Source organism: Prionailurus viverrinus, chromosome B1 (assembly GCF_022837055.1).
Source record: "Prionailurus viverrinus isolate Anna chromosome B1, UM_Priviv_1.0, whole genome shotgun sequence".
NCBI classification, from domain to species: domain Eukaryota; kingdom Metazoa; phylum Chordata; class Mammalia; order Carnivora; family Felidae; genus Prionailurus; species Prionailurus viverrinus.
The window spans coordinates 9,055,968-9,083,911 of NC_062564.1; the positions used below are offsets into that span (position 1 = coordinate 9,055,968).

At 36.7% G+C, this 27,944-nt stretch overlaps 1 long non-coding RNA gene across 2 annotated transcripts; it reads right to left on the bottom strand.

Moving 5' to 3' along the window:
- Window positions 1-1,644: 1,644 nt before the first annotated feature.
- LOC125164347 (uncharacterized) lies at window positions 1,645-27,944 on the bottom strand. 2 transcript variants are annotated; one of them, XR_007151729.1, is made up of 5 exons: window positions 27,843-27,944; window positions 27,447-27,536; window positions 19,637-19,723; window positions 7,882-7,999; window positions 1,645-1,876 (listed from the first exon to the last, which is right to left on the bottom strand). It is a non-coding gene; the product is annotated as an uncharacterized LOC125164347 (long non-coding RNA). The 2 variants fall into 2 exon arrangements; XR_007151728.1 differs by lacking the exon at window positions 1,645-1,876 and adding an exon at window positions 6,000-6,112.

Sequence of the window (27,944 nt, forward strand, 5' to 3'; positions counted from 1 at the left end):
AATTCATGAAACTACAGGTAGCAGAAATATAGGTGCCTTGTGACATATACAGTTGTACCAATACGTCTGCTATATTTATTATCAGAGGTCATGGTTCTCAGCCATGAGACTGAGGCTTACCTGTTTCTGCAAGATGCCCGTAGTAAATACTACGGTGTGTATAGTATACTCCTGTTAAGAACTTAACATCGAAATATGACCAATAATATACTCATATGCATTCACAGATACATAGCAGTTATCACTAATGATGTACATACATTTATCGTGACTATATATCCATATACACTCTCTTATTGCATGTGAGATAAATACATGAAAAATTAGTTTTACAAATAAATTTATTGCTAAATGCTTTGAGAGAAGCGTTGGTGTTTTACAGGCCTTGGCCAAACTGCCTCTTTGGAAGGGAGCTTCTTTGCTTACACCGTGGAGAATTGAACTTTAGCCCCAACAAAATTGCCATTTGATTAAAGTTTAATGATTTATTATGTCACTCTGGAAGCACAGAGATATGAGAGTAATGTTAGCTATTCTGACAAATGGAAGCTCAATCGTAAACTTGTTTTGTTCTGTGTCCATGTCCCAAGACCCCCTAGAATTTTTTTTCAACATTAACAGTGATACTATTTTAGCCATCAGTAAATTGGAGAAAAGTCAGTATGATCTTCTCAGTTTAGGTGGGTTGTTAACAAATTAAATTGACCTGAAGTTGGGGCATTTGAAATTTTGTCAGTTTATAAAATAAGAACAGAAAGTTGTACCACCTGCCTTGAAAATTTCTAGAGTTTACTTTTTGAATAAAGTATTTGCTTATTTAAACTTCTTACTAGATCTTTTACATTCATAATCCTTACATGATGAAAAGGGTGGTATATGTTTAGAAAATTGTTTAGATCATGATGTTTACAAAGAAGCTGTCATAAGTTCTTGGGCCGGTTCAAAAATACCTAAATACATATTAACTTGATTGTCAATAATGTTTCTTTTTCACACATATAGGTCAATATCGCAGTGTGCTTTCAAAGATTTCAAGCTACAGATTAATGTTTTCAAAATTATCCACATAACCGTTTCTCTAAGTGGTCTTTTTCTTTGTATTTTTCATTGTCTCCATTTAAAAATATTTTATTTTGTCTTATTTGCTTATTTATTTTTAATGCTTATTTATTTTTGAGAGAGAGAACGTGAGCGGGGAAGGGGCAGAGAGAGAGGGAGACATGGAATCTGAAGCAGGCTCCAGGCTCTCACGAACCGTGGGATCATGACCTGAGCTGAAGTTGGACGCTTGACTGACTGAACCACCCAGGTGCCCCTAAAGAGATTTTATTTTAAAGAAATGAGCAAAACTGTTGAACAAATGAAGCAAGCAAACAAAGAAAGACTATATAAAAAAGAGTTAAAAAACTTTGAAGGTTGTTATTTTTAATGTAATTTGACAAAGAATCAGCCTGTTGTTTGGAGATTCTCAAAAGATTGCTAGATATTATTATTTGATTGAAAGGAAACATGGCATTTATTGATCTACTTTTTAAATGTTTATTAATTTTGCTGGAGAGAGAGAGTGTGTGTGTGTGTGTGTGCATGTGTGTGCGTGAGCAGGGGAGGGGCAGAAGGAGAGGAAGAGAGAGAATCTTAAGTGGGCTCCATGACCAGCATGGAGCTGGTAGCAGGCTTGAGATCATGACCTGAGCCCAGATCAAGAGTTGGATCCTTAACTGAGTGAGCCACTCAAGAGCCCCAGGAAATGTGGCTTTTTGGTCATGAGTATACTTCATCAAATTCAACCTTTTTTTTTTTTTTTTTCTGTTTTCATTGTAGAGTGGCCTTTTGTACAGTGGTCAGTCAAGTTTATAAATTCCTTCTGCATCAAGACCTGTGGATGTCAGAATGGACAGATTGGTACCTTTTCTTTCAAAGAAGCCCCAAACATGTCCTAATGTGTTAAGTAAGTTTTGAGACCCACAGTCTGTTGCCTAAGCCAGTGGCTTAGAGGATTGTCCCATGTTAATGCAAGGTACAAAACTGTATCATCTGCACAATGAGAGCATCTGTAAATATCTGTGGCTGAACAATGTTGGTTTACTTATTAACTAGAAATAATAAAAAATGAAGGATGTGACTTAAAGGCCACTGATTTACCATGTTGACATTTCACTCTAATTATTAGTTCTTCATATTTCCTTGAATTTGACTTAAAATTTGATTTTCTCTATATTACCTAGGAGTTAGTATTAAATGAGAGCAAACCAGTCATCATTACCCTCTAATAATACAATGTATGTTTTTTAACAGCACGCTTTTGCAAAACAAAAAGTGGCCACACTTTTTCTTGGTGGTCACGCAAGAACATCTATAATAGCGTTTTAGGCATTTGAAAAAAGAACAGTGCAGGCTTCAAAGAGGAGAGTTAGAAAATTTATCTTAATGTTATCTTAATTTTCCTCAACTAATTTGTTTTAAAATCTTAAGAATGAGAGTTGTTACCTTACTAGTGCATTACAAAACATTTTTTTTTGTATTGGTTTTCTTATTCTTTAGTACAGACAATAAGCTTTCAGTTATCTTTCTCTTTAAAACCGACAGCCTGTAAACTAGATATATATTACTACGTCTAAGGCCATCTATCAATTATAGAATATACTGTCTTCTGTTCCAAAAGACTTTAAAATAGTAGTCATCATAATGATTTAGATGTGCATTACCCGAAGAAGAGAAGGTGCTGTGAATGATCGCCAGAGGTTTCTTAGAGCTTTAAGATGGTGCGATTTTTCTGACTGGGGTTTGGGTGTTCCCACAGCAATACCATTAGTCATGGTGAGTTAAATTATTCATAAGCCATCTCCTTATCTTGTCTAAATAATCAATGCTAGCACGTGTGCAGCTTGAGCAACATCAGCGTTATGCTCCTTGGCGGAAATAAAAGGGACGAGTCGAAGGGAAAGGGAGTCTAATTACGTTCATGGGAGTGTCGGTGTTGAGCTCTGCGTGTGGCTCTTGGCTTCGGTTTCAGTGACGTCTCTTTTAATTTGTGAAAACTCGAGACTGCGCCCACCCTCGTTTACTAACACTTCTCAGAGAATATTGAGGGATTCCCAAGATAGACTCACACAAAGCACTTTCTACTACAGCAGCCATATTACTTTGGTCATTGGCGTGTTTGTTGCCCAAAATGGCTCAGGGGCCCTTGTGCCCATTGTGTTCCTCCTTCCTTCCTTCTCCTGCCAGTCCCTGGACTCACCCTGCAGACCGCTGCCCGTCAAGTGTTCCTGAAACCCTGCTTGTATCATGACACATGGGTGAAGGTGATTTCCTTTTGGCCCAATCAGTACACATTATTTAACCTAATCTACTTTCCTTTTTTGTTTTAAGTAAGAAAATTAAGAGCTAGACTCATTGCACAGGCGAGTAATCGCTGCCCAACTGTTGTTTCGAGTACTGTGTAGGCCAGCATCTCTTCCTTCTGTTTCGTTAAGTTCATTAAGTCCCTTAAATTCAAAGCAGACTTTGCTCGCTTTTTATTCCTTGACGCCTAATTTTCTAAGCTACTTCGTGTCCTCATGGAAAAGGGTGAAGTGCAATTCTTAAACAAATACATCTCAGCCTTTTGCTCAAGGATTTTGTATGTTTCCCGCTTTTCTACTGTATCAGTTCTAAGTTCCTCTGTGGGGTTTCCAAGATTCTCCGCTCTGTCTGTTTAATTTTATCTTCCACCATTTCTCAAAATGTACTCTCTAATTAGGCCCATTTCCGTAAGGTTCTCTGAGGCTGTCATGCTCATTCTCACCTTGGCTCTCCCTGGAGCCCATCATCTTGCCTCAAATGTGCTTTCTTTTTCCTGCTCCTATATAAATCCCACTCTGCTGTCCTTTAGGGACAAACTCCTGCCCTACCTTTTTTTATGAAGCCTACCCTTATTATTCATGGATCTCCTCCTTCGATTCTAAAGTTTTCAGGTTTTGTACTGAAAAAAAAAATAGCCCTTAAATTATTCATACATTTTTTCGTCAACTCCTTAACCATATTATGAATTTTAGAATTCTTGTGGGTAGGGAATATGTTTAAAATGTCTTCTGTTTCCCCACACTGTCTAATGCAAAGTCGAGGACACATTCAATCCAGATTTCACAGTAGACATCTGACCTCTGTTAACTCTTTCTGCGTTACAGATTTTCATAACCTTTGGTTAAGGTTGGTGGCAGGGCACATCACTCTTCCCTTCAGCTCCTCTCCATTGCCTGGCCTTCCGTGCTGTCCTGGCTAATGAACTCTGAGCACAAAAGACATGTCACTTCCAGCCGAGGTAGGTAGGAGTGGATGTGTCTCCCCAAATCACTGTCTTCTCTTGTGCCTTTGGAAGCACGCGTTCCAGATGGCAGTGTTGGATTTCAGGTGGACAGGAAGTCTACTTCTAATGTTTGATGTTTGTCTCTTGCAAAGCGAATTTAATCATTCTCAGGAGCGTGCGTTTAACAAGCTTTGTATATATATGTTACACAGAATCTTTGATTATATGTATATATGTTTTATAGGATCGTAATTAAGGATCCAGAAATTGATGTTAATCCAAAACTGCATAGAGTCCTGTACCTATGTAGGAACTTCTGAGTAAGTGGAAACTGTTCCTGTCTACAGAAAACAGAGGCACGCATTTTGTGATTTTCCTAGCTACAGTGAATGTCAGCTCTGACTTCATTCTGGTGTCACACATTGTCCATACCATCTCTGAATCTTCTGAAAGGTGGAGAGCTTAGTGGCAAATACTATTAATTTTGATCTTAGTGGAAAATACAATTAGCCAGTGGTTAGTCAAGGGGTTCAACCCTGTAGTTTGGGATTTTATTTAAAGTTCTTTTTTTGGTCTTATATAAAAAATGCTCAACTTAAGAACATCCCGTTACGGGTTATGCAGAAGCATGACAAAATGTACAGAGGTATTGTGAATTTTAAGGGAAGTTTCATATTATGTAGTCTTGACATAAGGGAAAAAAATGTGGATGAAAAACTCAAGGAGTCAAGGTGAATTTAATTCTCTATAAGTTCTTTTGTTCCTCTTTTTTTAGAAAAAAAATTCTTAATGTTTATTTTTGAGAGAGAGAGAGAGAGACAGAGACAGAGACAGAGGCAGAGACAGACAGAGACAGAGTGTGAGCAGGGGAGGGAAACACAGACCCTGTCTTTCCTCCTTATGTTCCCTTATGAGCCTGTGAATAATAGTCACTTGATAAGGAGTGTTCAAAACTTCAACTAATGAGGAAAGCTATACCTGTCATAATCTTCTTATTTTGAAAAACCAAAGTTTTAAATCCCAGGTTTAAAAAATTTTAACTTTGTTAGCCATGAGTATATGCTATCATAATAGTTTAATTAGAATTATTTCTACATATAATGTGACTAAGAGCCTTTAGATTTATTTTGCATATTTGAAATGAAAAGTTAGACCAAGATAAAAAAATTATCCACCTAATGAAAAGATAATATGATAATAAAAGATGCATAGGAGATGGAATTCGTCATATGCTGTTGGTAGGAATGTATTCTTTCTAGAATTGGTTTGGAAATTTACATCAAGATCCTTAAAACTATTTGTATACTCTTCTCCAGTAATCCCACTTCTCAAAATCTACCCAAAGGAAGTAATCTGGAATAATATTACACATAAATGTATTTTAATATTTTTTCTGCTTAAAAAAATTATAAATGGGGCACCTGCGTGGCTCAGTCAGTTAAGTGTCCAACTCTTGATTTCTGCTCAGGTCATGATCTCACAGTTCCATGAGTTCGAGCCCCACATGGGGCTCTGGGCTGATAATGCAGAGCATGCTTGGGATTCTCTCTCTCCTTCTCTCTGTGCCCCTCCCCCGCTCATGCATGCTCTCTCACACTCGAAATAAATAAATAAACTTAAAAAAATTATAAATGCTATCTTAGTTTTGGCTGCTGTAACAAAATACCATAGGTAGCTTAGATATTTATTTTTTTTTTATAGTTCTGGAGGTGGGAAGTTCAATATCAAGGTGCTGGCCATTTTGCTTCTTGGGTAGGGCCTTTTCCCAGGTGTGCAGAAGGTTGATTTCTTGCTGTGTCTTGTTGGTTTCTTGTTCTCACATGGCTGAGGGGGAAGGAGTTCTGATCTGTGTTCTTATAATGACGCTATATATCCCTTTCATGGGATCCACCCTTGATATCATTAAACCTAATTGCCTCCCAAAGGCCCACCTTCAAATACCATGATAATGGTGTTAGGACTTCAACATATAAATTTTGGGAGGATACAGTTAGTTCATAGCAAGTTCCTAATTGCAAAAGAGATAGGAGCTTGAGGGGCGCCTGGGTGGCTCTGTCAGTTAAGCATCTGACTTCGGCTCAGGTCATGATCTCGCAGTTCGTGAGTTCCAGCCCCTCATTGGGCTCCGTGCTGACAGCTCAGAGCCTGGAGCCTGCTTCGGATTCTGTGTCTTCCTCTCTCTCTGCCCCTCCCCCGCTCGCATTCTGTCTCTGTCTCTCTCAAGAATAAATAAATATTTAAAAAAATTTAAAAAAACAATAGGAGCTTGAGTAAATACATTCTGGTACATTTTGACGATGATGATGTATTTGCAGTCACTAAAAATATTATTTTTAAAAAGAACTTAAACTATTCAATGATATGGGAAAATATTTGCAATGTTACATAGAAAAACAGGTTTAAAATTATATATATTCAATAACTCCAATTAAAAAATTACATAGCTCCATTAAAAAATACAATGCAGGGGCACCTGGGTAGCTCAGTTGGTTAAACATCTGACTTCAGCTCAGGTCATGATCTCACAGTGTGTGGGTTTGAGCCCCATGTCGGGCTCTGTACTGACAGCTGGAGCCTGGAGCCTGCTTCAGATTTCTGTGTCTCCTCTCTCTGCCCCTCACCTGCTCGTGCTCTGTCTCTCTCTCTCCAAAATAAACAAACATTAAAAAAAAGAAAAAAAAATGCAAAGAAATACACAGAAATATTAATGTCACTTATTTTTGTATGATGGAATTCCTAGATATTTCAAAAATTTTTAAATAGTTCCACACAAGGGAATTTCTACAAATAGAAATACAGAATAGAACATATAGAAACAACTAAACTATGAAAATAAACCTCAGTTGTTTGGGTCAGTGGAAATCACCAAATTCTGCTCTAGCTGTATGGAACTTACAGTGTCTTTCTTTTTATGCATTTGCTGTTACTTCATAACAAACAAACAGCAAGAGCAAGAAAAAACCCTTTTCATCTTCTTGGACTTGCTGACTTTACCTTTGCCATCAGGGATGATTGGGTGGAGACCCAGCCCTGACCCTCTTTCAGGTCAGGTTTTCCGTTCTTTGCCTTCAATCGCATTGCACCTGCTATACTCCTGTAGAGCGGTATTAACATGTAATTGATTTTCTGGGCTGTGTTCCCTGCTGGATTGTAACTTTGTAGCTCTGTGAGGTCTTCTGTGTCTTTCATCATCAAGTTCTTCGTTCTTCGTTCTTCAGCATTCTAGCACAATCGCTGGCACTTAAACACCAGTCACTAAATGTTTGTTGATTAAACAGCCTCACAATGACTTATGACAACTGTGTACACACAAAGTGAAGGGCTCTCTTGAGGCAGGTTAAACTCCTGATGTGATTTGGTTCTAAATCTGTGGATTTTTTTTTGTCTAAATAGTCTAGAAGTTCTCTATAAAATTTCTACATATAAACTCCTGTCGTTCAAAGATGATTTCCATAATTATAATATTAAATTATTTTTTTACTTGAAAATATATTTTTCAGTGATAAATTTGAGCCTCTCTCCTCAATCTAAATAACCAAGTTTCAACTTTCAAAAGCAGATATGTTAATGGTAGTCTTTAACAAGTTTCCTACCTTTTTCAGAATCTGTTATAAATTATAGAGTAGACTGGTACTCAACTTCTCAACCCAAATCACAAGAATCTTAAGAATGTTTGTATAGTCTTCTTTGGTTAATCCCACTTCTCAAAATCTGTTCCAAGGAAATAACCAGGGATAAGATCACACCGAAATGTATACTATTATTTTTTCCTAGTTTTTAAACAATTATAAATGCTCTCTTAGTTTCATAAATTTATCCCAGTAATGTTTCATAAATGTATTTCATAAGGTCATTTATTCATTTGTGTGAAAAAGGCAGTTGTCTTGGTAATAGCTTAAAGTTAAGAGACACACAGTCTTACTCGTGTTTATTAAAGCAGGTGGATCTGCTCTATTGCAAAGCACTGTTGTGGTTTAAAAATAACTGGAGCAAATTACAGAGGGAATTTAAAATGAACATGTAGGAGTATTTTCACTATACAGGTAGAAAAAATCAAGTTTCAGAAGCTCCCCAATTTAGAAAGCCATTTCTATTGTAATCAAATATTCAGATCACTAACTTTCCCAAAGAATGCAGATTTTATTCAGAACAATCCAGGGTAATGAAACTGGACTTAAGTCTGATTTTCAGAGACTGAGTCAATAAAATGTGAGATGTGTCTGAAAAATAAGGCAAACAAATAGGATTATTTTTGTGGACAAAATATGTTATCTTTGATTCCCTGCCTACACTGTTTGGTTTGTCATAACTTGCCATGATGCTAATTAGATGACAGAATGAATGAATGTGCTTTCACGGAAGAATGGCAGATACTAAAAATAATTAAAAAAAGGCAGTACCTGAGCTTGACTAATTTCACTGTTGTGCATTTCAGGCAGTTTTGAAATCTGTGGAATTTCTGATGGGAAACAATTTTTCCTTACTAAATGGATCATTAAAAAGTCCCTTTACTACGGTAAAACACGTTTTAAATGTCTCTCTTCCTCTCTCTCTCTCTACGTATATAAATAAAATTTTTCTCTTCAACTATGGAAGGTTGAATTTCATTAATATATTGCAGTTATTATTTTTTTAGAGAGAGAGAGCGAGAGCGTGCGTGCGCGCATGGGGCTCAATATCGTGAACTGTGAGATCATGACCTGAGCCAAGTCAAGAGTTGGATGCTTAACCCAATAAGTTACCCAGGTGCCCCTTCACTGATATAATTTTAAAAGAGTGAAACAAATTTTTAATACTAAGTAGTTATTTTTTTTAAGGTTGTTGTATTCAGATAACATTAGCAGAAGTCACTGCCTGAAGGTTTCTGTGTTAGGAAAACAAAATATTGTTGTCTATCAAACTGTAAGGTATATCTGATTATTGACTTGAAAGCTTAATGATCTTATAGCTTTATTTTTAACATATATTCAACATCTTAGATTAGCAGTCATCTCTGTAATTTAGAGCCCAAAACCTCAAAACAAATCAGAGTTATGTGTGTAAAATATGTGCATATTTTTAAATGCTGCATAAAATACAAATATATATAACATATTTTACATAATCCCTACTCCTTAATGAATATTACAGTAATTTACCAATTTCTGCAGTTCAAACAATTAGGATGTAGATGAAAAATAAAACTGTACACCCAAAATTTGCCTGGGATATCATGTACATTTTAATTCCAAGTAAACTGGGGGCTCCTGGGTGGCTCAGTTGGTTAAGCACCCAACTCTTGGTTTCACTCAGGTCGTGATCTCATGACTTTCTGAGTTCGAACCCCACATTGGGCTCTGTGCTGGCAGCACAGAGCTTGCTTGGGATTCTCTCTCTCCCTCTCTTGCTGCCCTTCCCACATCTGTGCTGTCTCTGTCTGTCTCAAAATACAGAAGTAAACTTAATTTCTTTAATTCCAAGTAAATTGAAATATGAATATGATGCATTTTTAGTTGCTGCCTTCCTAATGGAAGATATCCAGACTCTTTTTTAAAATATATTTTTTAATGTTTAATGATTCTTGAGAGAGAGAGAGAGAGAGACAGAGCATGAGCAGCGGAAGGGCAGAGAGAGAGGGAGACACAGAATCCAAAGTAGGCTCCAGACTCTGAGCTGTCGGCACAGAGCCTGACAAGGGGCTCGAGCTCATGAATGGCGAGATCATGACCCCAGCCAAAGTTAGATGCTTAGCTGACTGGGCCACCCAGGCGCCCCTCCGGATACTTTTAAATAAGTGTCCAAAAGTCCCAACCGGTTCATGTGTAATCCTATCCACAGGACACTGAATGTCTGAATAAATAATTAAAATTGAGTCCTAAGTAGCCTAATTTCCCCTGTGTGATACAAAATGGGAAAATATTTACTATTATGCAGATAATTGACTTGATTCCTTGTACCTGGTATATAACTGTTAGTAACTGAAGTACAGAGGAGGTAGGTGACAATTTTTGGATTCTTTTAAGTGCCCGTAGCCTCAGAATGAGCACCAGAGACGTGAAACCTTAACCTTAGGAGTTGCTCATGTACATGAGGATTTGAGTTACAGGGTAAGTGTAATGATTGCTCCGTGCAGTAGTCTTTAAACATAACTTTCAGAGTGTTGATTTTCACAATTACAAATAAGTACAATTTAACTAGTAATTAACATGGAAATGTTCAAAAATGCTCTGCACTGATGCCTCATTTGCAAGTACAGTTGATGATCTCTGTTTTGAGGCAATCTGTCTCCGAGTTTAATCCTTATTTGAAAATTTCCCTAAGGACGTTCCTTTTCTTGCAAAGTGAAGTGGTTTATTTGGAAAAATATTGAAATGCTATTTCCTATGCATTTCTTTTATTTTTTATTTTTTTATTTTTTTATTTTTTCCAACGTTTATTTATTTTTGGGACAGAGAGAGACAGAGCATGAACGGGGGAGGGGCAGAGAGAGAGGGAGACACAGAATCGGAAACAGGCTCCAGGCTCTGAGCCATCAGCCCACAGCCCGACGCGGGGCTCGAACTCACGGACCGCAAGATCGCGACCTGGCTGAAGTCGGACACTTAACCGACTGCGCCACCCAGGCGCCCCCCTATGCATTTCTTTTAAAGAAACGAATAATTATTTGCATTATATTAGGATATCCATGCAAGCAGAATTAATTTATTATGGCAACAGAACCCCCCCCCCCATGCCCCCATCGATACACAGACTTAGTTCTACTTTGTATTTAGCATTTCTCTGTCATTAGAGAATTTTGAGATACAGTATTCGCTAACATTAACATACCCCTGGTTTGACAATAAAAATGTTAACTTTTTCTTAAACAATTAGAACAAATTAACTCCTTGTAGCAAAGCATGCATTTGGACGAACACGTATTATCTTTTTAGTACACCCATATATAAGCCATACTTATTTTGAGATCCTCAAGTTTTACTATTCTGTATACCCAATTGGCTCAATTCTTCTGTGAATTATTATTATTGAAGTATTTTCTTTGGTACAGAAAATTTATCAATATTTTATGAAGAATATACATCTAAGATATTTCTAATGTTTCCAATAAATTTGCTTCTGGCTTAAATTATAGTTTCTAAAATAAAATGAATTGAATGAACTTTTAACATGCCAAGTCATTATAAAACCTCCTGGGAAATTTGGAAGATATGCCAAGTCACTGTAGACATATCAGGGGAGTTATGCATACATACAGTGTCAGGGTGGACACACTTGGAAGATGAGGAGGCATCCAGTTTAATTTAGGCCGTCATGAGGAACTAAGGAGACTTTCAAGATTAGGGTAGAATCTTGGAAGATTAGGTGAGTTAGAGAGACATCCTACATCAGAAAAGACGTCCCTGGGAAATTGAAAAGACATCCAAGGATAGCGATTGAACTGGGCAAGTGTAGATCCAGCACTGGTCAGTGTGGACAAGCCTGAGGATTTAGAGAGACTTTGCTGTTTTGTAAGATTAGGGTGATGTCCAAGGATAGTTTAGAAACTACTGCGTGTGAGAGAGACATCCTACGTTATAGTTGGCAAACCTGGGAAGTTAGGGAGGAATCACAAGTCAGTGGTATACACACCTGGGAATTAGGGAGCTAGCTGGTATAGACACCCTTGGGGAGGAAGTGAAAGTGTTAGAGTAGGAATTTCAGGGAATTTGGGAGATATTCAAGGTCATGGTAGACACATTGGAGAATTAGGGAACCATCCCACATCAGGGTAGACCCCTGGGACGGTGGAGACATATTAGAAAAAAAAATTAACCCTTTGCAACTGTCCTTAGTTGCAAAGAAGGACCCTTAGTCCTTCTCTCTAGAGTCAATATTCCTTCTGATTTTTCCTTTATCATCTGTAATAACATGACACTGAATTTATGAAAATGTACTCCGATTGGTATACTTTTTGAAAAATTGCACTCAAAGGTGTGTTAGTATAAGCATAAATGTGACTTGCATGACAACTGTGACTTGCTTTACATGAAAAACATTTAAGATTCCTTTCCAAATGTGTTTTGTATTATTTATATTTGGCTATATTTTAGATACAAGAGAAATATATATCCATGGCTTTTTAAAAAGCATAGTAAGTCTATGTATGTCTTAATGTGAACACAGAAAACCATAGAGATCATCACTTTTTTCCCTTTGGAGATAACGCATTTGGGTAATGGATAACAAACCACCTGTCCTCTATTTGGAGAATGTCCTCTTGTCGCTTTGTGCTCAAAGCCCTCCTGGTACCCATTGCCATGTTGTATGTTGTGAGTTAATAAAGTCACAGTCGAGTGGTCTTTTTGACTGAAGTATACCTCGGAGGCTCTTTTGCTCAAAGGGTCCTCACTTTTAGTGAAGTCATCCCCAGGGCTCCTTTGGTATTTTGCTTTTCTGTCCTTTCTTGTAGATAAATTAAGAATAGTGATATTAACTATTCACTTTGAAAGATGGGTCCAATGCATCCCGGTTGCCAACCACACAGGTAATAAGCTGGAAGCCAGTCATTTCCTTTGTCATGTTTGTTAAATCTGCAAAAGGAAATGTAAAAGCTAAAGAAAAGCCCCATTTTATTAATGTAGACGTATGCTTACTATTTATTTTAGAGGTTTACTTAATTTTGACTTTTTCCTTGACAAGCTTTTCATGTGGAAAATAAACATTTATTCTCAATTAAGGGAAAATATTCATGTTTCAGATATGTTATCAGTTAAGTAATTTATTGAATTTATGTGTACATTTTCCTCCATTTATTTAAATTTGTTAATGCCTCACAGTTTATGAAATCAGAAATAGTTCACTGGATTTATCCTTTCCAGCTTCAATCTGATTCTTATTTACTTATGACTGCTAAGTTTACTTAGCTATTGTTTCTGAGATCATGTTGGGGAATAACAAAGAAAATGTAATTTGGTGCACAATTTTGTACGACTTGTTTTTTTCATATTCCCTCTTAAAAGGCTTGAAGAGCATCTGAACGTTTTATAGTATCCTATTGATTATTTCAATACTTTTTGCTCTTTAAAGTTTTTTCCTTTCTTTTCTTCACATGCACATCTGTAAATAATGATTAGTATTCATAAGTTATTAAGTGTATTTTTTAAATTCTAACTGTACTTCTAAGTGGCGTGTAACTAGTACTCTCTCACATTGTTTCATTTTTTCATGACCCATTTTGTGTGTGTGTGTGTGTGTGTGTGTGTGTATGTATGTATATATGTGTGTGTATATACATGTACATACACACACACACACACACACACACACATACATACATATTCCATGCACTTTGCCGCTCTAGGATATTAACTATTCTCATGTTGGAATGTGGAGTCAACTAAGGAATATTCATTTATTAATCGTGTACTGTCTGTTCAACACTGGCAAGTCAGAAAATCACCCAGGAGATTTTCTCTTGTTCTCTTTTGAGCTGTTGCACATTTATCTAGCCCCTGTCAGTACAGATCATTATAACTTTTCCATTTAATTTATCTTGATTATCTCCATCTCTCCCGCCAATGTAAGGTCTCTCCTCTATAAATTTTGAAGGTGGGCAAAGAGTCCATTTTGATATGTTCTTCCTCTCCTCTCATCCTGACATGCTCTTAGGTGCTTGAATTTCCATTGTGATTATTTGTAAATTAAAAATAATATTTTGAGTTTTTGCTCTCAGTGATCATATAATGAGTTATTATCTACATTTTCTCCCAAATACTTTTTATATTATGGAACTGCTGTCCCATGATACAGTTTTGAATTCTTTGAGAAAATCTTTTATTACTCCCTAGCCAGTGTAGAGTTTTCTGACTTGGCATTCTTTTTCATTCTTCCAGGGATAATCTCTTCCTCCAGAATAATTTGCTTTCTAAACTTGTGAGTGTAAAACTAACAAGTACGATTCCGGTTATTTTATTTGGTCTTTATGCCACAAAAATTTTGCCCATTAATGTTTCATTTATTACTGGTTCTCCTCTATTCCTTGGAATTGCGCGTTTTAAAAATTTGTAAGTGAAATCACGTTGTTCGTAGAAAATCAAATTTTTGTCAAGAAACACTTCCTAAATTTAAAAAGAATCATTTCCCTTGCTTCCATTTCTAAATGCAGTTATATTTTTATAGTAAAAGTTCAGGTGCACAGTTACCAGGAGGTGGTTAGCTGAAAGCATTCAATCGGTGAATTGTCAAATGGGAGAGCTTCCCCCATAAAAGCTTCCAATTATTCTAGCTTCCGCCATCTCTTCGCCTGTGAACTTTTACAGCTTTTGCAGCTAAAATAACACACCTTTGTCCTAATTTTATGTTGTCTTCAATCATTTCATGTGTGTTAGATTTGCCTCCTGAAGGAAATGATAAGGTATTTTAGGACAGAGGTTATGTTTGTACATTCCCAATACGTCTAGAATTCCAAAGCTTTCATTGTTAATAAGAAGACTGAATTTGTTACTCAACAAGCTTTTAAACAAAGGATATTTATGCATGTGATTAACCATTAACAATAGCAGCATAGAGATGCAAGCATATTAATTGAAACTTTAATTTCTATAGGTAAAGAAAGCTATCTGTAGAAATTATGTAAATGTGGAAATAAATAGCAAAATTATTTTAGCTTTTTTGCACTGTTTGCGATTTTCTATAGTGTGTGTTTACACTAACATTGTCTATTAGCATCTTTATTAGTGAATTGCTAAAAATAGTATCCTTTTTTTCTTTTACATGAGTGACTTAACATATATTTAAAATGTGAAATTTAGCCTGTTTAAAACAGGAAATTTAGACAAATGATGTCATCTCTCACCAACACCAAAATCGTTAATTGCTGACTAGAGCGATAGTAATGATGTATAACTGACAGCCAGTATTCAAATTTAATGGGGGATTAAGCATTAAGTTTGTATTAAAGTAAGATTTCTATGTATTTTATAATTTTCATAGCAGGTAATATTATGATGAATTTCTAGTCTATCTACCAGTGTCTCTTTTTCTACAACCCTAAATCTATAAGCAATTAGCAAACCCTGAAGTTACATGAAAATGAAAAGTTAACACTGAAATTTAAAATATTAAAATATATGTTATGTCCTCTTTCTGGGAGACACGCACACGGAACTATGCCAGCATGGCAGAGCTTTCTCAAAAGCATGAGTCTACCTAAAGCATATTTATGTAAGGTAGAAATGTATTCCAGCAATTTACTTTTCATATTTTTCCTCTGAAATAAGTGTTTATCGTTCTGCATTGTAAAGTGATTAAATTATAAGACAGATCTGCCTTTATTATTTGAACGCCTGTAACATGTAGTCTTTGAATCAACAGGTGTGATACCTCCTGTGTCCTTCAGAGTGACCTTTCTCCTGACATGTTTGTTCCCAGCCCACAAGAGAGCAAACACAACTTCATGATATGGATTGTTGTGCTGAATAATATATACCAGCACATATGTTATAAGTACTTTAGATCTCTGTACAAGAGGGAGAAATGCTTTCTTTTCCCTCCAACGGGTGTCGAAATCCTACGAATCCAACTCTACATAGAAAGAAATGGGGAGAGGAGGTTGGGGAACCCACTGCAGGGGGTGAGTGCCCTCTCGCCCGGCTGACTGTCCTCTGGGGCATCACCTTTTCAGTGAATTTATTCTGATGCCGCAATGCTGCAGTTAAGACACTAAGCAACGATCCTTTGTTCATTAACTCCCCACCCCTTGATGTTCCGTTCTCATTTACACAATGTCAATATGCTTCTCGCGGTTCTTTTTGCTCTTCTCAAACACACTATGACCTTTAATTGAAAGGAGAAAATTGGTTGTGATACTGTGGCGAGAGAGATCTTGTGGGACTCGAATTTATCGGAACAGATAGTAGCTCAGGGTTTGGTGCCACGCGAACGGAAGGTAGGCGACAGAAAATCAAGTAGGAAAACCCGGAAAGAAACGTGATACGTGAAACCTATTTACAATAAACAGATTAATGTGAAGCCTGCATAGAGGAACAAGAGACGAATAATACGTGAATATAACCTGAATACATTGTGTTGTATCTCACATTGTCATTGTGGAGAATGGACAGTAAGCTCCTTGTGTACAATGCCGAGCTGCTTCTTCCTTTCCTTTTCTTTCTGGAAGCATGCCCTCAGTGACTAATCCGTCATAATAACAATGTGACAGTGTCCTCAGTTAGCTCTTGTCCTAAAAGCTTAAAGTGTACAAAATGTCCTGATTCACTCATTGGTCTTATTTTCCCTAAACTCTAGATACTCCCATTGCTCAGCCCTCGGGCCCAATTAAATGATTTTTTAAAAATTAGGTTCACCAGAAAAGAAAACAAAAACAAACCCGCTTTCTTTGCAGATGCAGTCTGAATGGTAGCTCTACATTGAGGAGCAGACACAGGCGGTGATAATGTAAAGATGAAAGGCAACAGAATCCGGGCCCACGTCTCCCTCTCACCTTCCTTCTTGTCCTTTGTTGGGACAAAAGAAGGCAGCCTTCCTTTTTCCATCATCTGCTGTCACAATACTAACCGGCCTGCCTTGCAAAATTACCTCCAGAGTGACACAGAATGTGTCCCAAGTTCAGGCAGATGACAAAACTGAAGATCAAGTTATATGCAATTGAAAAAAAATGATTTTGAGGCGCTTTTCAAAATATTAAAGGCTTTTGGGTGTTGGCCCCGAACAGTGGCCCGGAGGACACATGAAATAGATCGGACAATTTTTCAGTAGTATTGACAAATGGCATGTGCTCTGTGAAGCCTTCCCCGTCTTTCCCAGGCAGAATAAGTGGTACTGGGACAGCTTTGATCAACAGATAAAATATTAGCCCAGACTCTGACAGTCTGAGGGATCGTGAGGATTAAAGTTGCCGAGTATCTGAAATAAAGGCCATCTGAAAATTCTGAAATGTATGACCGTGATACGTTTCAGTTGTCTACTGCAACGTAACAAACCACCCACACTTGAGGACATAACATGTCAGTCATTTCCTTGTGCCTTGACCTGTGGATGGGAGAGAAAGCGGCATCTTGGGGACAGGCTGTGTCTGTTCCGTGTCTGGGGAAGACTTAAATGGCTGAAGCCACCTGTGTGTTTGTCTACCTCTGAGTCTGACTTAAGGCTCAGCAGGGACTACCGGCCAGGCCCTTACATTCTTGCTCTGTGAGGCTCCAGATTCTTCCAACATGGTTGCTGGCTCCCAGGGCTGTGTTCTGAGAGGGAGCATCCAGACAGCGAGCTTTCCAAGAGAGCCAGATAGAAGCTGTATGCCTTTTAGGACCATGTCCTGGAAGTTACATAGAATCGCTTCCTCTGTAATCTGTGGCTCAAAGCAGTCACGAGCCTGCCCCAATTTGAAAGGAGGAGACAGAGACCTGACCTCCTCATGAGAGGAAAGTCAAAGAATTTGAGGCCATCTTTTTCTGACTGTGGATGTTGTAACCGTAGTACCTTCTCCTGACATTTGGTAATGCCTCATTGTCGCTCTGTTAGACATTACTTGTTTTCTCTTCTCCTCAAATGACTGAGTTCATGCAAGACCAAGGTCATTCTAAATCTTCTTTAAAATTCAAGTTCTAACACAGTATCTACTAAAATTAAGCTTACTAACAATACCGAATCAAGCAAGAATAATGTTTACAAACATTCCTAGAGAAAATTAAAGAGTAAGAATTGAAGAGAATCAAAATTACATGGCTTATCTCTTAAATGTGGTCATTTGTACCTGAACACCTTGATTGGCATGAGTCTATAACGTTTCATCCTTAAATCAGAATACTTGCACAATCTGTGTTTTTTTCATTCTACTGTTTCACAGTTTTCTAGAGATGGACATTTGGGAAGGGGACAGTGTTTTTAGGAAAGCTTCATCAAGTAGACAACCACAACAGCAACAACAAAAAAGGCAAGAAGAGTGTATATCACCTTGCTTTCCAGGTATAGATTGAAAAGTGAATTTTATCACCAAGAAAGTGGACCATGAGAGAAAGGAGATTTTGACTCCAGAACTTGACATCTAACTTAACCATTTAGGTTCAGAGTTATAATGGCCTTCCTGCTGTTCTTTGAACAGGGACAACGCATGCTTTGCATTTGCCCAGGATGTTTCTCCATAGAATAAGCAAGCCTCACCCTATTACTCTATCTCTTCTTTAGAACTTCTGCTAAATTGTCAACACCTTCCCTTTTCCTAACCACAAATTTTGCTTCCTCTTGCCCAGTCATTCACCTGCATAGTTTTGTCATAGCACTGGCCTATAATAAAATAGTTTATTTATTTATATTTATCTGCCTCACTCTGATGTAATTTCCATGAGCATAGAGCCTTTCCGTTTTATTTCCTACTATGATCCCAGTCCTTAGAATGGCCCTGACTCATAGGAAGCAATTAATATACCTTGGTTATAGAAAAGAATGGATACAAAGCATATAAAACTCCATTATGCAAGAGCTTGGAAGATAATTAAATCTTGATGCTTTTGGGATTTTATGTAATTCAATTTTAAAAATCATATCGAAGGCACTTGATACATGGTATTTGTTCTTATACTTTTAGCAGAAGCACCAAGACAGAGATGAGGTAGAGGCCAGGTGCTACCATATTCTAAAATGCTATTTTAGACTGGCTGTGAACTACTCACAAACTACTCTGCACCATGAGAACATCACTCGTTAACAGGTGCGTAAAAGGCGTCTAAGCATGCATTACAGGAACATTTTTAATGGGAATGTCCTCGGACAAAGATTTTAGGGACATGGGGGTACATTTTCTCCTTAAACTAAGTGAGAAGAGCTTTTGGAGAAGCACTTAGGAACCTTGATTTGTATGCTGTGTGCTGTAGACACAGGGGTGAGTACCTGCCTCAGGTGTGAGAAACATCTAACAGCTTCATAGTCACAGAGCATGAAGAACGATGGCCAGCCTGAGAGGCACCTGCACACCCACTGATGTCAGGGCCAGACATAGAGCAGTCCGCAGGAGCTGGACACGGGTGGGTGTCCTGGGTGGCTCAGTAGGTTAAGCGTCTGACTTCAGCTTAGGTCATGATCTCATGGTTTGTGAGTTCGAGCCCCGCGTCGGGCTCTGTGCTAACAGCTCAGGGCCTGGAGCCTGCTTCATACTCTGCCTGTCTTTCTCTCAAAAATAAAAATTAAAAACAAAATTTTTAATATTGAAACAAACAATATGAAGACGGAAATAAGTTATAAAATTGTATTTCTGTTCACAATATGTATTTAAAAAATGCTAAGAAAATTCAAAGGAAGTTCTCTTAATGTGTTATATTTAATTATATAATATAATTATATTAAATGTCATGTTTAAAGATGAATTGTAGACATTACCTTTGACCAGGATGAAAACAAGTGTGTCCAATTTTCATTACTGCAGTTCAAAGAATTACTGGAGATTAAGGATAATTCTGTAGATTCCTATAAAATAAATATAAATTTTGGCAAATTTTGAGAAAAATAATAGTAAAGTATAAAACTCTATCATTTTGTAGATATGATCTCTATAGAAATCCTAGCAGAATAAACAACCTAGGAGTTCATGAGAGAATTGAATAAGTGTTCTGAACATGAGGTCAACTTATTCAATTCTTCAGCATCTATCTAAATCAGTAACTACTAATTAAAAATGTAATATAAAATTATTGCAACAACAATTAAAAGGATGTAAAAATTTACCTTGGAAATAATATGCAAAACCCTATTATAATAGAAATTTTAAAACTGTAGTAAAGGAAACAAAAACAGAGCTGAATAAATGTAGAGACATAGTACATCTTTAACAATATAAAGATTTTTTTCTATAATAACGTGTAAGTTCTATGTGATTTCAATAACAATTCATCTTGAAGAATTGAGCATACATATATAAATATCCATGAAAAGCTCAACTGATAAAAAAGAAGGTATCGCCTAAGAGATATATAGATACACTATGAAGTCTAAGTAATAAACACAATTAATATCATTGTAGGAAATAGTGAAAAGATTAAGGTAACAAAATAGAGTTCAAAACAGAACCCTTGGTTTGGGAATTAGATATAACTGTAACTAGTAAAACTATAAAAACTACGGGGAGAAATTTCTTTACAGAGCCCTGAAAGCACAATGCAAATGGGTTTGTCCGCAATGGATTTATCCACGTAAAAAACTTAGTATTTTTGTTCAATTAGGAATATCAAAGAAAGAATTAAATGGTGGATGACAGATTGAGTGAAGATGTTTGCAAGAGGTTTAGTATTGAAACTACACAAAGACTGTCTTCTAAGCAACCAAAAATGATGAGGAAATTAGTAAGCAAATTGGGAAAGGATGTAAAGAGGCACAACATTATGCAAATTACGTGAGAGATGCACAGCGGCTTTAATAATCAGACAAATGGAAAATAAAAACAGAAATAAAATACAACTTTAGCCCCACTGGATTCACAAAATGAGAGTGATACAACCCAGTATTGACGAGAATGAGGAGGGATGATCACAACATGGCAACACGGACTGTTCGGCCTTCTGGAAAGAAACTCATCGCAGTGAATTTATGAGTGCTCGTATCTTATTATGCAACAATCCAGTATTTGTTATTACACCCAGAAAATCTGGCCCTCACTTCCAAGAGGGTCACACCTGCTTATGTTCATGGAAGTAGAGACGTAGAGACAACTTAGGTGTTTGAGGGAAAAGATGGCAAATGTATTGGTCACAGACTGTGGAATACTTAACCGACATGTCCAATCGACAAATCTAATGGTGACTGAAAAAGTGAAAACGTGATTTGTGCAACATGTCTGATTAGTTATTTGCACCTGTGATAAAAACCAAATATCATGTTAAAGTATATTATAATACGTAAGGACAATTTATCATACATATTGTCTTCTAAACCTTTTTTTTTTTTGAAATCTTAATAAAACTGAGCAGAATGTTCAGTGTTATTCCTTAGAATTTTCTGCATATTAGGCTTTAAAATATTAGGCAATTCTGAATGTGGTATGGATGACTTCTGGTTAAAGCTTTTTCTTTGTGTCTTTACAAAGCCATTGAACACACAACGAATATATAACACATTTCTGTCGTCATAAATGGGAAAACCGATGAGTCTGCTATTCTGTTCTTCTAACATTAGCCAATATTTTCGCTCTGAGAAAGTAACACATAGCAAGTCTAGGTCTAACTTGTACAGAATCACACTGTAATGGTTTTTGTTTTTGAGGACTCGGTGATTACCATATTGTGTATGTTATCCCTACTGTAACATATTTTCTGCCCAATCCCAGTTAATCCAGGAAGCCCTCTCTCCCCTCCTTCCCTGTTTTACTGGTGAAATCTAAATCTAACACTTTTATCAAATTAAAGGATATTTTTTTCAATCTGATGTGCCGGCTGTAACACACATTATGATATTTATTTATTTACTTTAAGGGCACATTGGATTTTGGCCCACACCTGACCTAAACTTCTCTCTTTGCATTATTCATTAGGTGGAAGAAATGCCAATTTGGGAAAGCAATGGAAAATAAAGATAAGGAGACTAGAAAATACTTCCCTAAATAATTGAAAATGATTTACAAAAAAGTGATATAATTCTTAAAATCCATACGATTGGTATAATTGTAACCATCTGCCAATGATTAAAATCCCAGTAGATAACAATGTAATCAAACCCACAGGATTAACTATCCATGAAAGTAGCTAAGAGTGTTCTTAGTATGTAAAATTAAAATCTGAGCAACTAATAATATGGAGTGGTCAGTGGCAAAGAGTGGCATTTAGCAGAATCTGGATTAATTTATATTTTTCTATTACACAGAAACAGCAAAATCTGATAGATTGCTGTATTAAGTTTTCTTTAGGGGAATGTTTTCAGGAATAAGAGATTTCATCTTGAGTTCTCTGCTTCTGTTATGTGGTGTTTATTCAAGATAAGTTTTAAATTGCAGAAACGTGCAACTTGTTGATTCTTACTAGATTTATTGATAATTCTGTCATTCTGGAATTGTCAGAGGCTTTTCTTATAAGATATGCACATTTTGGCATCCAATCCTCCAACATCTTGCATGATTTAATATTGATACATATCTTTTTGTCATTCTGGAGTTTCAGAATGCCAGCTTGTGGTATGTCCTTTGTACACGATGAATTAAAATATTTGCCATTCTTTAAAGTACCTTCTTATCCATGATTCATCTTTTATTAAAAATTAAATCCATGGACTCCTATAAACATAGTCTTTGAACATTTTGTTCTCACCTAAGTATTTAACAATATAAATCAAGGTGCTGGGTGTTCTTTCCTGTGCTACCGGAGAAAAATAACTGACTTTTAAATTATTTTTAGTCGTAATTATAACAATAGCTCTCCTTCTTTCCCTGATGGCTTTTTTTCCCCCAGGCGGCCTATTTTTATCCTGACATTTTTGTCCATCCTGTGAATTTCATCATGGGAAAGAAACAGTAGTTTGTCTCAGAGCAGCTCAATTTCGATCTCCGGGTGACAAGCTGATATTTCTTTCCTTTGAAGAAGCTTTTAATATGATGGGTTAAATGTCAAGGAAAAAACTCCCCTCATATATTGAACCTGGCTAACCTCATTTCTCTTAATATTAATGACATATTGACATCTGATTTTTTAAAAAGTGTTCTTTAAAAAAAACATGTGAAGATTTTAAAAGAATACATTAATTGAGGTGTCTTGGCATTTAGTGTAATGCCAACATATTTCTAAGTATGAAAGGAATCAGCAGCTTTAAAGTTATTGGACTTATAAGGTACTTTATAAATTTATAGATTTATAAATTGGATTAAATGACTTTTAGTGGTAGTACTAGCTTAAAGAGTAAAACCTTGAATCTTTGGGGTAAAAATTCAATGAAAGACAGTATTCATTTTAATTTTAAGTACGGTGTCTATTATGAAAACATGAAGGAGAGAAAAGACGAATAGAGCTGGAAGAAGAAATAACTTCTACTTATTACATAAAAGGAAAGCAAATTGTAAATGTCCGAATCTCAAGATACTTTATTAAAAGTTACTGCCTCCATCAGTGGCTCCACAGTCCAATGCTTTGGAAACACAAATATTATTTAATATTTGTTGAGAAAATACAATATTGTACTATTTGTTTGCTATATGTTTATATCAGGCGATTCATTATACAGTAAGAACTAAATGTATTAGGCCACTTGTCAAGCCTGAAAAGTAATATCTTTTCATAGCTCTATGGCATAACAGGACATGAAATAAAGCACTTCAAGAGAGGTGACTCATAACTCCCACATACCTTTAAAATGAGGAAGAGACATGAGGTTTGTAGTCTATTATATAAATGCTACAATTACTTCTTCCACTATTCTATCCTTTTCACCAACCTTTCTACACACACGTGTGTGCACACACACACACACACACACACAAAGAAGAACACATTTAAAATGTTTGTTCTGTACTTTTGTTATGGTAGCCACTCTCCACCTGTATTTAACTTTAAATTTAATTCAAGTAAATTTTAACTTAAAGAGTTTATTTCTTCATTTTTACTGGTCATATTTCAAGCGCTGAAAAGCTGTTTGCAGCTGTTGGCAACATTTTGAAGAGCAAAGATCTAAAACCTTTCTGTCATCACAGAAAGTTCTGTTGGAAAGCCCCACTAATTGACTTCTCAGTGTGAAAGAAGGTATCTTCAAATACCCTTGATTCTTTCTTGCTATTGTAGATTCAGTATTTGAATGTCCGGTCATATATTCTGTCTAAGAGCACAGAGCTGTGATGGACATCCATGTATATGTCACAAACCTCGAATTTAAAAACATTATCACCCCTGTTTGCTCTCCAGTTTACGTTCGCAAGAACATGCCCGTGAAATAACAGGACAGTTTGGTGTACTAATCACACTATAGAGCAAAGAAGATCAACTTTTTTTAGGGGAAACAGAGTAAACATTCATGTTGGCTACTTTTGTAGTTAAAACATTCTAAAATCATTTACCTCAATTATATACTAAGTTGTAGACCTGAAATTAATATTACACTGTAGGATAACGAATTGGAATTTAAGTAAAAACTTTGAAAACATGATGGGAATTTCAGAAAAAATAGTAAAATCATTTACCTTGATTTGTTTGAAGGCAGGCTTTAAAAAAAGTGTTGCCTTTTTTGAAACTTCCTTCTTTGAATTTTTCTTCGCAATGTCTTGTTTTGTAATTGCATCAGACGTTTGACGTTCAAAGCAATCCTTTGAAGAAATTAGCTTTTCCTATGCTGAAAACTTCTTTGCGATAAAGGACATACGTGGAAATTTCAAACCACAGGATATTTATTATATTAAAATACAAGGCGCACAGATGACAAGGCCGTCATGGAATACTCGGCATCATTTCAAAATGCTGATGTGTTTTAACCAAACGTTATTTTATATAAAGTTACTTCTCTATAACAGTAGGAAACTTTATCCCTACTGGGGAGAAGATAAACTGAAGTTCAGAGAGGTTCATACCTAATTCATACCGGTAGTGATTGCAGAGTACAGATTTGATTGAGGTAAGTCGTGTGCTTGCAAAGGTACAGCACTGATATCCTGAAAAACTAGCTTTTTAAAAGAAAAAAAAGAAAAAAAATCCCAAAACACAAAACTGGGGGCGCCTGAGTGGCTCAGTCAGTTAAGCGTCCCACTGTTGATTTCAGCTCAGGTCATAATCTCGCAGTTCCCTGAGTTCAAACCCAGAATCGGACTCTGAGCTGATGTCTTAGTGCCTGCTTGGGATTCTCTCTCTCTCTCTCTGCCCGCCTGCACCCACCCCCTCACTCAGGCTCTCTCTAAATAAACCAAGCGATTTTAAAGAAAAAAACCAAGTGATTTTCTGTGATGTAAATACTCCCATTATGGCCACGTTTAGATTACGAAGGGTTGTAAATCTCTAAGAATTCCCACATATTTTGTACCTGTTCTTCTGAGCCAGTCTGTGTCATTCCAGCACACCACTGTGGCTCTGCCTCTAACAGAAAACCTTGGCATTATGGGGAAAAGGTGAATGGCTCTGCTAAAACCAAGAACATCACAATAGTATGGACCCTCCCTTTCTTGACTCCTGAATTGTATTTCACGGTACTGTCATTAGGGAGATCTATCTTGACTTTTATCGAAGTATGATTATTTTTGAAGACATCAAAAATACTTCACTACATTTCTCTCTTATTTGGACTTTGTTGCACAATATAGATCCTAGAAGAAAACAAAAATTTTAGCATACTACCATTGTTACCATATATTCGATTTGATTTGCCTTTCTGCTCTTTCAACAAGCTTATTCCAGGCTGATGTCTGACCACCAGGTAAAAATTAGGCTGAATAATAGAGCAAAACATGTGAGCATCCCTGTGTAGGTAGCGATAGCCTTTGTAACCAATGATTTCCAATGTGAGATTTTATTTTCATAATGGAGAAGTCTTAAGACTCAAGTGACCATTATCTAATAATTATCATAAAGAACAGTGTATTACTAACTATAAACGTTCAATTTATTGTTTTATTTTGTGTAGATGTTTTCCAAATTAGAATTACAAATGATCAGCATTAAAAATTCCACCCAGCAGACCAACTTGTTCATTTACAGGCGTGTGTTATCTTGACACTAATTCAAGTCTCCACTAATCATTGTTGAGGCAGTGTTCCCCTAAACCTGATACAGCATTGCACAAAATAAAGATGATTGAAGTGGGAGACTGGAAAATCTCTAAAAACATTACAGACTAAATGTCTTCATTATGCTTGGAGTTTCCTGTGCATAAAGCCACTGCTGGAGCTTGTTCAACGGACAGTTTTCGGGGCTGTGCTACAAGAGATTTTAAAGCCGTAGGTTTAAGAGTGGTTAAGGAACTGCCACTTTTTACAATCACATCATATGGTTTTTTTCTTTCCTTTTTAAAAAATTTAAATTCTAGTTAGTTAACATACAGTGCAACGTTGGTTTCAGGAGTAGAATTCAGTGATTCATCACTTCCTTACAACACCTAGTTCTCATCACAAGTGCCGTCCTTAGTCCCCATCACCCATCTAGCCCATCTCCCACCCACCTCCCTCCATCAACCCTCAGTTTGTTCTCTGTCATTAGGAATCTCTTGTGGTTTATTTCCCTCTCTCCTCTTTTTTTCCCCTTCCCAGATGTTCATCTGAGTTATTTCTTAAATTCTACATATGAGTGAGATCCTATGGTATTTGTCTTTCTCTGATTGATTTATTTCGCTTAGCATACTATATTCTAGCTCCATGTCATTGAAAATGGCAAAATTTCATTTGTTTTGATGGCTGAGTAATATTCCATTGTATATAGATACCACATCTTTACCCATTTATCAACTGATGAACATGTGGGCTCTCTCCATAGTTTGGCTCTTGTGATAATGCTGCTATAAACATTGGGGTGCATGTTTATCTTCAAATCTGTATTTCTGTGTCCTTTGGGTAAATAGCTAATAGTGTAATTGCTGGGTCATAGGGTAGTTCTACTTTTAGTTTTTTGAAGAACCTCCAGCCTGCTCTCCAGAGTGGCTGCAAGAGTTTGCATTCCCACCAACAGTTCAAGAGGGTTTCCCTTTCTCCATATGTTTGCCAACACCTGTTGCTTCTTGTGTTGTTAATTTTAGCCATTCTGATGGGTGTGAGGTGGTATCTCCTTGAGGTTTTTATTTGTATTTCCCTGATGATGGGTGATGTTGAGCATCTTTTCGTGTGTCTATTGGCCATCTGGATGTCTATGGAAAAGTGTCTATTCATGTCTTCCCGTTTCTTAATTGGGTTATTTGTTTTTTGGGTGTGGAGTTAGCTAAGTTATTTACATTCCATTGGTTGCCTTTTATTTCTGTTGATTGTTTCCTTCACCGTGCAGAAGCTTGAGGGTCTAATAGTTCATTTTTGCTTGTTTCCCTGGCCTCTGGTGATATGTGAGAAGTTGCTCCGGCCAAGGTCAAAGAGGTTGCTGCATGTGTGTTCTCCTCTAGGATTTTGATGGTTTCCTGTCTCATATCTAGGTCTTTCATCCATTTTTAATTTATTTGTGTGTATCGTGTAAGAAAGTGGTCCAGCTTCATTCTTCCTCTCCAATTTTACCAACACCATTTGTTGAAGGGATATCATTTTTCCATTGGAAATTCTTACCTGCTTTGTCGGAGATTAGTCGACCATATAGTTGTGGGTCCATTTCTGGATTTTATACCGTATGGTTTTGCTAGAAGCTTTATTGTTTTACTAAAATAGAAATAAAACAGAAGAAAATTACATACCTATACGTCACTAACTTCAGGTTCCTAAGCACATATTTTTCAACAAAATTTCCATATTTTTAGGGATTTTGCATTTCATTAAGTGTATTCTTTTACATTCTACTCTTCTTTTAAATTCAATTGGCATTCTAATTTACTGCTCATTAAGCATTTCATGTATCATCTTTCATTAAAACCTGTCTTGACTCCCCTACCCCTGCACCCAGCAAGCTTATGTCTCCCTCCCCTGAGCACACATAACACCATGTACATCTCTTCTCGCTGCTGTTACCTTCCATGCTGTTTCATTTGTTTTGTTCCCCACTGGCCTGCAGGCTTCTGGAGATCAGGGATTATGTTCATTTTGTGTTCCTTATCAGTGCCTTGCACAGAG